This window comes from Eucalyptus grandis, chromosome 8 (assembly GCF_016545825.1).
Source record: "Eucalyptus grandis isolate ANBG69807.140 chromosome 8, ASM1654582v1, whole genome shotgun sequence".
In the NCBI taxonomy this organism is placed as follows: Eukaryota; Viridiplantae; Streptophyta; class Magnoliopsida; order Myrtales; family Myrtaceae; genus Eucalyptus; species Eucalyptus grandis.
In genome coordinates this window covers 24,403,337-24,412,685 of record NC_052619.1, presented here as the reverse complement: position 1 = coordinate 24,412,685, position 9,349 = coordinate 24,403,337, and positions in this window count along the sequence as shown.

The following is a 9,349-nucleotide window of genomic DNA, read 5'->3' as shown; positions in this document are numbered from 1 at the left end:
GCGCCTTCCAGATGTGCCACAAAACCATTCCCGTGAGCTCTCGAGTAGGTAAACTCTGGTCTCATTGGAAAGCTTTAACAATCCACTGATCTGTTCGGCTGATGCTTCCATTTGGTCTTATCTTTTCGAAAATCTAATCTTCCCATACTCTCTTCGTCCATTTGCATAAAAACAACATATGTTCAATAGTTTCAATGCACGACCAACAGAAAGGGCATAATGGATGAGTAACAATTTTCCGTTTATATAGGTTTTCCCTCGTAGGAAGAGCATTCTGACATAGGCTCCAGAGGAAAGATCGAACTTTTGGTGGCACATCCAGACTCCAAAGTTGAGTCCATAAGGTACGCGGTGGTTGATAAGAATAGGAGGGTTTGTTCTGATCTGGTTTACTTGTTGTTTCCCGTGCTCTGTTGTATCCACTCTTAATAGAGTATTGCCCTGTTTTGTTGCCTATCCATATCAGCGTATCTGGCTTTGGTTGCTGACATATGGGGATAGCTAATATCTCATTTGCAATTGATTCGTCATACAGTTGAAAAATAAGCTGTTGTTTCCATACTATGTGCTATGCATTTATCAAGTCAGATACCAATCTAGGCTCTGTCTGATTTGGTTGGCCTCCTATTACACCTTGTGTTAGCCATCTGTCTTCTCTAATACGAATAGATTTTCCGTCGCCTACTGACCATATTATGTTGTCCTTTATGGTGTCTCTGCCAAGCATTAAGCTATGCCAACCCCATGATGGTCGGTATCCCTTCGAAGCTGTCCAAACGTCACCATTGGGAAAGTAAATCCCTTTCAGCACTCTGCTCCATAGGGCTGAAGGGGAGGTGGCTAGTCTCCAGAGTTGTTTGCCGAGCATGGCTCTATTAAAGGTTAGCAGATCCTTGAACCCTAATCCCCCGTATCCTTTCGAGTTTTCAATATTTCCTAGCTTTTCCAAAGGCAGTCCTCTTTTGCATCGCCATTTTGCCACCAAAATGATGCTATTCGTTGTTCTATGGCTTGCAGATAGATACGGGCAGCTTAAAGATGGACATTGCATAGGTAGGTAGAGACTGTACAACACTTTTAATTAGCACTTCCTTGCCTGCCTTTGTCAGTAATTTTTCTTTCCATCTTGCTAATTTTGAATTTACTCTGGCCAGGATCCATGCAAACAGCTCCTTTTTGGATTGTCCCATTCAGTAGGTATGCCCAAGTACTTTCCTGTTCTCTGTAGAATAGGAACTCTCAATTCTGTGGCTAGGTTCTGTTTTAGCACTACTAGACAGCTACCATTGAAAGAAACTCCTGATTTATTTAAATTGATTGCTTGGCCCGTAGCATAACAATATTGATTTAGTACTTGGGCAACATTCCGACACTCGATAAAGTTCCATCCGTAAAAGAAAATCACATCATCAAACATTAAGTGTGATAGCTTAGGGCAATTTCTGTTAAGATGTATTCCTGTGATTGTACCATCTTCTAATGCTTTTTTCATCATCCAGATTAGCACATTGGACATTAGAATGAAGATATAAGGTGATAGTGGATCACCTTGTCTGAGGCCTCGCGAAGGATGGAAAAAGGAGGTAGGTTCTCCATTAACTTTCACACTGTAGGTAATTGTTGAGATGCACTGCATAATTAGAGAAACCCATTTTGCATGAAACCCCATGTGCAACATAAGATCTCTCACAAAATCCCATTCTATCTTATCATATGCTTTCTGCATATCCAGTTTCAGAATGGCTTGATGCTTTTTCCTCCTTGTTGTTTTGCATAGGTGATGCAGAACCTCCTGTACGATGAAGATATTGTCCTGGATTTGTCTCCCTGGGACAAAGGCCCCCTGCTCTAGTTCAATGATAAGTGGCAGCCATCTCTTTAGTCTCGTTGGCTAATATTTTTGATATAACTTTGTAACTAAAATTGCACAGGCTAATGGGTCCGAATTGACCGATGTTTTCAGGACTTTTACTTTGGGAATTAGCACGATGTGGGTCTCGTTGATTCGGGGGTCGAGAACACTTGTCTAGAAAACTTCCGTACTAGCCGCATCAGTCGCTTTTTATAATTTCCCATGATTTTTGATAGAAAATTCCGTTGAAACCGTCGGGGCCGAGCCTTGTAGACTCTCGGTGAAATACCGCTCGCCCGGATCTCCTCCAATGTAGGTACTACCACCGATCTTCGTTTATATTATCTCATTATTGGGGTTGGGCATTGGTTTAGGATAGGTAATATCGTTGACCATCACCATGTATAGATTCTCATAATATGATTGAATATGTTTCTGTATCATCATGGGTTCTCTGCACCAACTGTTATCCTCTAGTTGCAGAATTGAAATACGGTTTTGTTGTCTTCTATTCACTGTTGTAGCATGAAAAAACCGTGTGTTCTGATCCCCCCAATGAAGCCATTTAATGCGTGATCTCATTCCCCATAACAGTTCTTCTTGTTTTCTGAGAGTGTCTATTTTACTGATAATTTGTTGCCTTGTCTGCTTACTTGTATGTTGATCTGTTTGATTCATCATACCTGTTAATGCTTGCTTTAGGCCTTTGATCTCTGTGTATGCATTGGAGAAGTGCTGTTTGCTCCACTTAGTTAAAGCTTGTGATGTTCTCCCTAATTTCTCTGCAAATGGGACTTTTGGCTTAAATTCTCTGCCCATGCTTGTTGAATAACTGCTTGATAATCTGTATGTTCTAACCAGAAAACTTCCATTCTCGAACTGTTTTTTTCTTTCTTCTTACCCGAGATAAAGACCGAGGACTAAGGGACTATGGTCCGAACCTATAGCTGGGAGGGCCTGGACTTCGGCTTCATGGAAGGTAACTCGCCATTCTAGTGAACATAGCATTCTGTCAAGTCTCTTCTTAACCAACTCTGCCCCCTCCCTATTATTGGTCCATGTGAATGCACAGCCATGACTTTCTACATCCATTAGGGATAGGTTATTAATCATGTTTCTAAACGCTGCAATTCTTCTATTATCTCGTTCTTTTTTCCACTTTCTCCCATACGTACATAATTTCATTAAAGTCTCCCATGCAGATCCAGGGAAGAGAAGACAAAGGCTTAATATTTCCCAGCACATGCCATAATTCCACACGCTCACCAAAATCAGTAGATGCATGGACAAAGGTAATCTGCATAAGCTATTTACTTTCAGGATCAATGCACTGCACATCTATCGGTTGTTTAGGACTTGCATGTACTTTTAAAGCGATTTCCTCTTGCCACATGATTGCCAAACCTCCTGCTATTCCTGTTGGATTAACCAAGTGTAATTTCTGAAACTGAAGTTTTTTGCAAATCTTTTCCACCATGGCTGCTTTATTTTTTGTCTCCATTAGGAAGAGTAGCTTAGGCCTTTCAAGAGCTATTAAAGCTCTTAGTTCTCGGATTGTTAGGGGGTTGCCCAGCCCCTGACAATTCCAACTAACAATTTTCATGGCTTCTGTGGTGGCTTATTAGGGCTAGCCACCAAAGCCCATACTTGTCCTTCTTGGACCAGTTGCACCGGGGTCTCCGTGGAGTTCTATTTCATCTGTTAGGATTGAGGATGTTGCTGGTAGGCATTTATGTTTTTTAGCCTTTTGTACTTTCATAGTCTTCTTGCTGCTATTCCCAACTTTTTATAACAGAGGTTTTTGAGTTTCAGTGTATAGTACCTGTTTTCCACGATCTCGGACTTCTGCTGCAATAGGTACCTCATCTGGGTTTTTCACCTTGTCTAGGCTACCTACTGTTCGCTTTTTGCTGCATGCTACTATTTGCAAATTTGATGCTGGCTCTCGAGCACTGAAGTGCATTCCCCTCGGTGGGTTTGATGGAATAGGTATTGTTTCTTCCACTACTAATTCTTCCTCCATATTTCCATAAAAAGCATCCCAATAGAGGCTGTGATCGCTAGTTTCTGCCTTCAACTAGGGTCCATATAACCCCTTTTTGTTCATTGCCCAAGGTGAGGTTGCATATGGAATTTCAAGACAAGCCGGTTGCGTAGTGGCCGATTCGCCACAAGAGAAACAAGAGTGTGGGAGACGCTCGTACTTGAACTCCACCCAAAGCCAGCTATTGCCAATATCCATAATAGCTCCCGATTTCAAAGGTGAGGTCAGATCAATCTCAACTCCAACTCTTCCTCCTTTGTTTTGAGCATTAGTTGTTGAGTCGAGTTGAACTTCTTTTATATTTCCCACCCTTTTCCCCAGATCATTAAACACTTTATCTATTCTCCACCTAGGGGGAACTCTTCCAATGCGCACCCAGAATTCTTCCTTAGTGAAATCGTAGCAGTGCTCAGGGACTTCAGGGAGACACTGTTTGTAACAATCGATTTGTGGAGTATGACCAAGGTGAGTTCCTCTTGATTCGCTACTTTTCCTCCTCCGTTGGGAATACAAAACTGAATAGCCCCAGGTTCCTTCCTGGGAACATATAACCTCTTCGATTTCCATGCTTTTTTCATTGTAGTTATGAAGGCAGGATAGTTCACGTTTGGTTTAGAATACAGTTTACCGAAAAGAGTACGGCTACATTCCTCCCGTTTTTGTTGAGGTATTTCATCAGATACTTGTACTATGTCTTCTTCAGACCACAGGTGCCCAAGACTTTTGCATAATGCAGCCACTCTCATCTCATTTTCCTCTTTGCTCTCCATTTTCACTAACTTTCAAATCTTTTTCCAGTGGAGTATCAGATCTAGGCTTTCCGCATCTCCGATCCTACCTAGATACAACTTTTCCACTCCAAAACTCGTCAACCAAACGAAGACAACTTAAGAGAAAAACAACCGGAAACCAGGAGAAGCTGATTCGCTACTAAGAAGCTGTACTGAGATCATCAAGCAACTCTCCACCTGAAGGAAAACTTACGATCAAACATCCTGACTGGTGAAGATCCCGATACCTCCGGATCGCTGAAGAAATGCTTTCGGTCAAGATCCTATCCGTTGGAGTCCAGATGCCCTCCGGAGATCCCATAACATACCTTAACTTTTGTTTTTTGTGATTTTTCCATTTTTTTGGATGCTGAGTAAAGGAAACAGGGATGCAGATTAGGGTTTAGGGCTTGTAAAGGAAAGGGGTGGACACTACCATGAGGTAGAGAGAAACTCGCATAGACGAGAGAGCCTTATACTTTGCTTACTTGAATAGAACAAGAAGCTCTTTCTAGAATTTACGTCGAATCAAATTCTCACATATTTTAAAATAATGTGGGATTTCACTTCAAAAAGACGATGTATAATTAGATTTGGAAGGACTTGATTTTGCCCGCCATTCATTTTATGTACGTCTTTAATCTCTACGTTATAAGACGATCTCATATAACTTCCAACCTCTCTTAGCCTAAAAAATTCGTGAAAATCTGTGCATTAGCTATTAGAAAATAGATATATAAGGTCGATTAAAGATTATCAACAAGCTTGTCATGTTTTTTGACGAGTCTTTCTTGAATTTAAAATTTGGAAAAGGCTTGAGAGTCATGCCAAGTTATTGATGACTAATCTCGTGTCGATTTCTCCACACAACGCGAAAAATGAATGATTTTGAAATTCCTAAAAATGATTGCTTTTATCATTTGAAATACTTAGTCGATACAAAAGTTTTTATCATCAATAACAATTTATATTTAAATATTTTTATGGATAATGAAGATATTTTTTATCAATTCATTTTTATAAATGATGTTTTCCAAATCATTTATTTTTCATTAAATAAATGGAGTTTGAAAATATCGTTAATACGAAAGTCGAAGTCTATGACCGCTCGACATAAAAGAGTGAGTAACATTTGGTGTTGAAGAAATTGAACTCTATGCAAGTTTGTTTCTTAGTCAAGTAACCCTTTGAAGCGAAATTAGGAATTTACGCTTCGATTTCTCATAGTCATTCCTAAGAAAAACATTTTTTTTTCAACTTTCTTAGGCCCTCAAAAGGTGCTGCGCTTCATTAAAAACAAGTCATGAAGCGTGGGTAAGTTTCTATCCGTGTTTTTGACTCGTTGGTATGATTAATAATGTGCGATGTGAGATAAGAGAAGAGTATAGACTTATTTAATGATAACGTTCGCGATTTTCAAAAGTAAATTATAATTAAAGGGGGTCTCAATTTATACGAAGCAGACAACACGATCGTAAGGAATTTACATTATGGAATTAGAACGCATCAAGTTGGCATTAATTTAAAAACGGGTAATCTCTTCTCGGACCGTCCTTGTCAAAATGGATTAAAAAAGGCCTCCTATTTATAGAGAGAATGTGAGGAGTCCTAGATTTATGTGATTGCTCATGAATGGTCAAATTAAGATAGTTTATCAGCAATACAAATTTTGGCCAATATTCACTTTGATTTAAATAAATATTCAATCAAAAATGGATGTAATCTGGGTAAATGTTTATTTGATTTAGTTTATCCTATTGATCAATATGTTAATTGGAAATTGATCTTAGATGCTGATGAATCGATATATTAATTTAATTTAATAAATGGGGTATTGCCATGGGAAAAAAGTTTGATGGGCTTTAAAATGCTTGTGTTGCATTCTGTAATTGGCATGAAATATTTGCGCTATCTACAATGCTATAACATTTTTTTCCTAAGCAAGTTAAGAATAGGTAGAAAAAGTGAGTTTTTAGCATACAATCATGGAAGCTATATTCGAAATTAGTCAAATCACAAAGTAAAAAAAAAAAAAAAAATACAAATACAAATTCTATGCTTTAAATAAGTTACGATAAAAAAAAAGAATTAAAACTCACGAGCTTTGTCCTTATTTATAATTTTGAAAAACTAAATCAAACAAACAATTTTGTTCATTTAATTTATGTGATGCATTAAATTCAATTACTTGGATAATTAAGTGGTAATTTAAGGTAAGAAAAGTTATGGTTATTAGAAACATATTTTTTAACTCGTCCACTTTGTTTAGGTTTTATTGGGCGGTTTTCTATATTTTAATTATAATTCTAATTTGATTTAGCTTAATTTTTCTCAGCTAAAGAAATTTTGTTTGAATTGAAAAATTATATCGGTTAAATCTAAATAACAACATCAAGGAACATATTCAAGAAATTATATCCAAAATAAGTTCCATCAAGGTATATATGAAGATACTTTCTCTAATTTATCAATTGTAGTTTAAACTCAACGAGATATAAAACTTGGGTACACTCTCTCGAACTCAATAAAAAAATAAATAAAAACCAAGAGATGGAAAATGAATATGCCAAAAACTAACCGGTCAATTTAGACTTAATAAAACATAGAAGTTTATAGGTGGCAAGTGAATAAGTCAAAACCTTATTGGGGGTGATCACGGGTCACGGGGCAACACCATGCTAAATGGTCTTCCCGCGTGACAGATGACAATGGCAGAGGGGACATGAAATTCCACGTGGCGAATGCGAAAGGACAGCCTCTGGATTTCAGCATTAACCATAGACAGCAGATAAGATCGTCCGAAAACGATAAGAAAGAAAAACCGACAAAGGAGAACGGGGCCAGGCCCTCTCGAAGCGACTACGAAGATGTCAATGATGGAGGCAGGCGGGATCCATAATTCAACGAGGTGTAAAGTTGGGGAAAGAGAGAGAGAGAGACAGGGAGATAGCCACAAATTCTTGGTTGTGGGGGTCACGTACTCGCACCAGAAGAATGTCCTTTTTGAATTCTTTTTGGTCAATGAATTCGCATTGTTCTATTGCACGTTTTATTAAATAATGCTCTCCCCTCCTAATCGGTGCACCATACACGCCTGGAAAGGCCTAATCATGAGCCCTATTCCCCGGCTTTATCTTATCGGGAATATTCAATTGGAAAAAGCGCCGGCAAAGCTAACTTAATTTTCACCGTCGCGGCTTGATTTGTGCTCGTTGAATCATCATCGCGTATCGCCCGCTGCGCATCGATCTTTCAGTGATGGATTATGATCCCGGCCACCATACATCCGGCGTCATCTGGCCTTTTACAAATGGAGGGGAATTGGTAACTTCACTAAAAAGCGAAACTGAAAATACGATGAAAATGTTCTTTTTTTTGCTATTGTGATTAAGTTGTGCAATTAAGACTTTATTCGAGTAAGTTTCGAAGTTTTCACTCTAAAAAGTGTAGAATAAAAGTAATTTGAAAATAATTAAGTTATGCAAAATGCTTTATTTGTTTCATGAAAAAATGAATAATTTGAAAAGAATTTCTTAAAAATGATTGCTTTTATCATATGGAAAGCTAATTATTTTCATCATCGACATTAATTTATATTTAAATATTTTTATGAACAATAAAAATATTATTTGTTTGTTCACTTTTGTAAATGATATATGTGATTTTTTTGAGGAAAATATATTTTAAATCATTCATATTTTATGAAATAAACGGAGATTAAAAAGATTAAGTCTAAGTCAAGTACAACCCCAACAACAACCTCCTCCTTCCAAGAACTCCCCCTTTCATCTCTCTCTGTCCCTTTCTCAGTCCACCCGTTTCGTTTTCCAGAAAAAAAAGATTTTAAAATCATCTAACCAAAACTGAGTTTACTTTGAAATAAAAGCAAAGTAACTTCTTTTCGAAAGGAAAACTCAAAATAAAAACAGACCACCATCTCGCTTATTCAAATATTTAAAGAAAGCTCATTCATTTGAAATATTGATGTTTAATAGGGAAGAACTAATCACAGGCACGATTGCTCGCTACAACTAAGTTTAGTCTACCTACAACAATGTCAACAGCAACGCTTATTCAAATATTTAAAGAAAGCTCATTCATTTGAAATATCGATGGTTAATAGGGAAGAATGAATCACAGGCATGATTGCTAGTGACAACTAAGTTTAGTCTACTTACGACAATGTCAATGGCAACAACAATGATGGATCTGGTTCGATGGTAACGATAACAATTGCAAACAAAGTAATGGCACAAGTAATTTTCTTGTTGATGCACCTAAACTTTACGTATGAAGATTGTCGCATAGCAGGGCCAATATTTAACGTGAATCTAGTGATAAAAGTCGCGTTCTTCGGGTATTATCTTAGCATTCGCTTTCGACAATTTCAACGCTTCTCCTGTGCCGTCTTAAAATAACGTATGAAAGAAAAACAAAAAGGAATTAGGTCAAGTCCACGAAATGAAGCAGAAAAGCCTTTGCTGGTCAGCACGCTAAATGCCGACGACATAATCCTACACTTGGTCAAGATAATTTTGTGACATATCTTCTGGAACTTTGCTATCATGAAGTCGGGTATTTGTCTTAAGATAAATAAGCGGGTCAATCTTACTCGTTCATGACATACATACGTGTCATTGCAATTATCGGTTTACTTTATAATTGATGAGATGCCGTAAAATG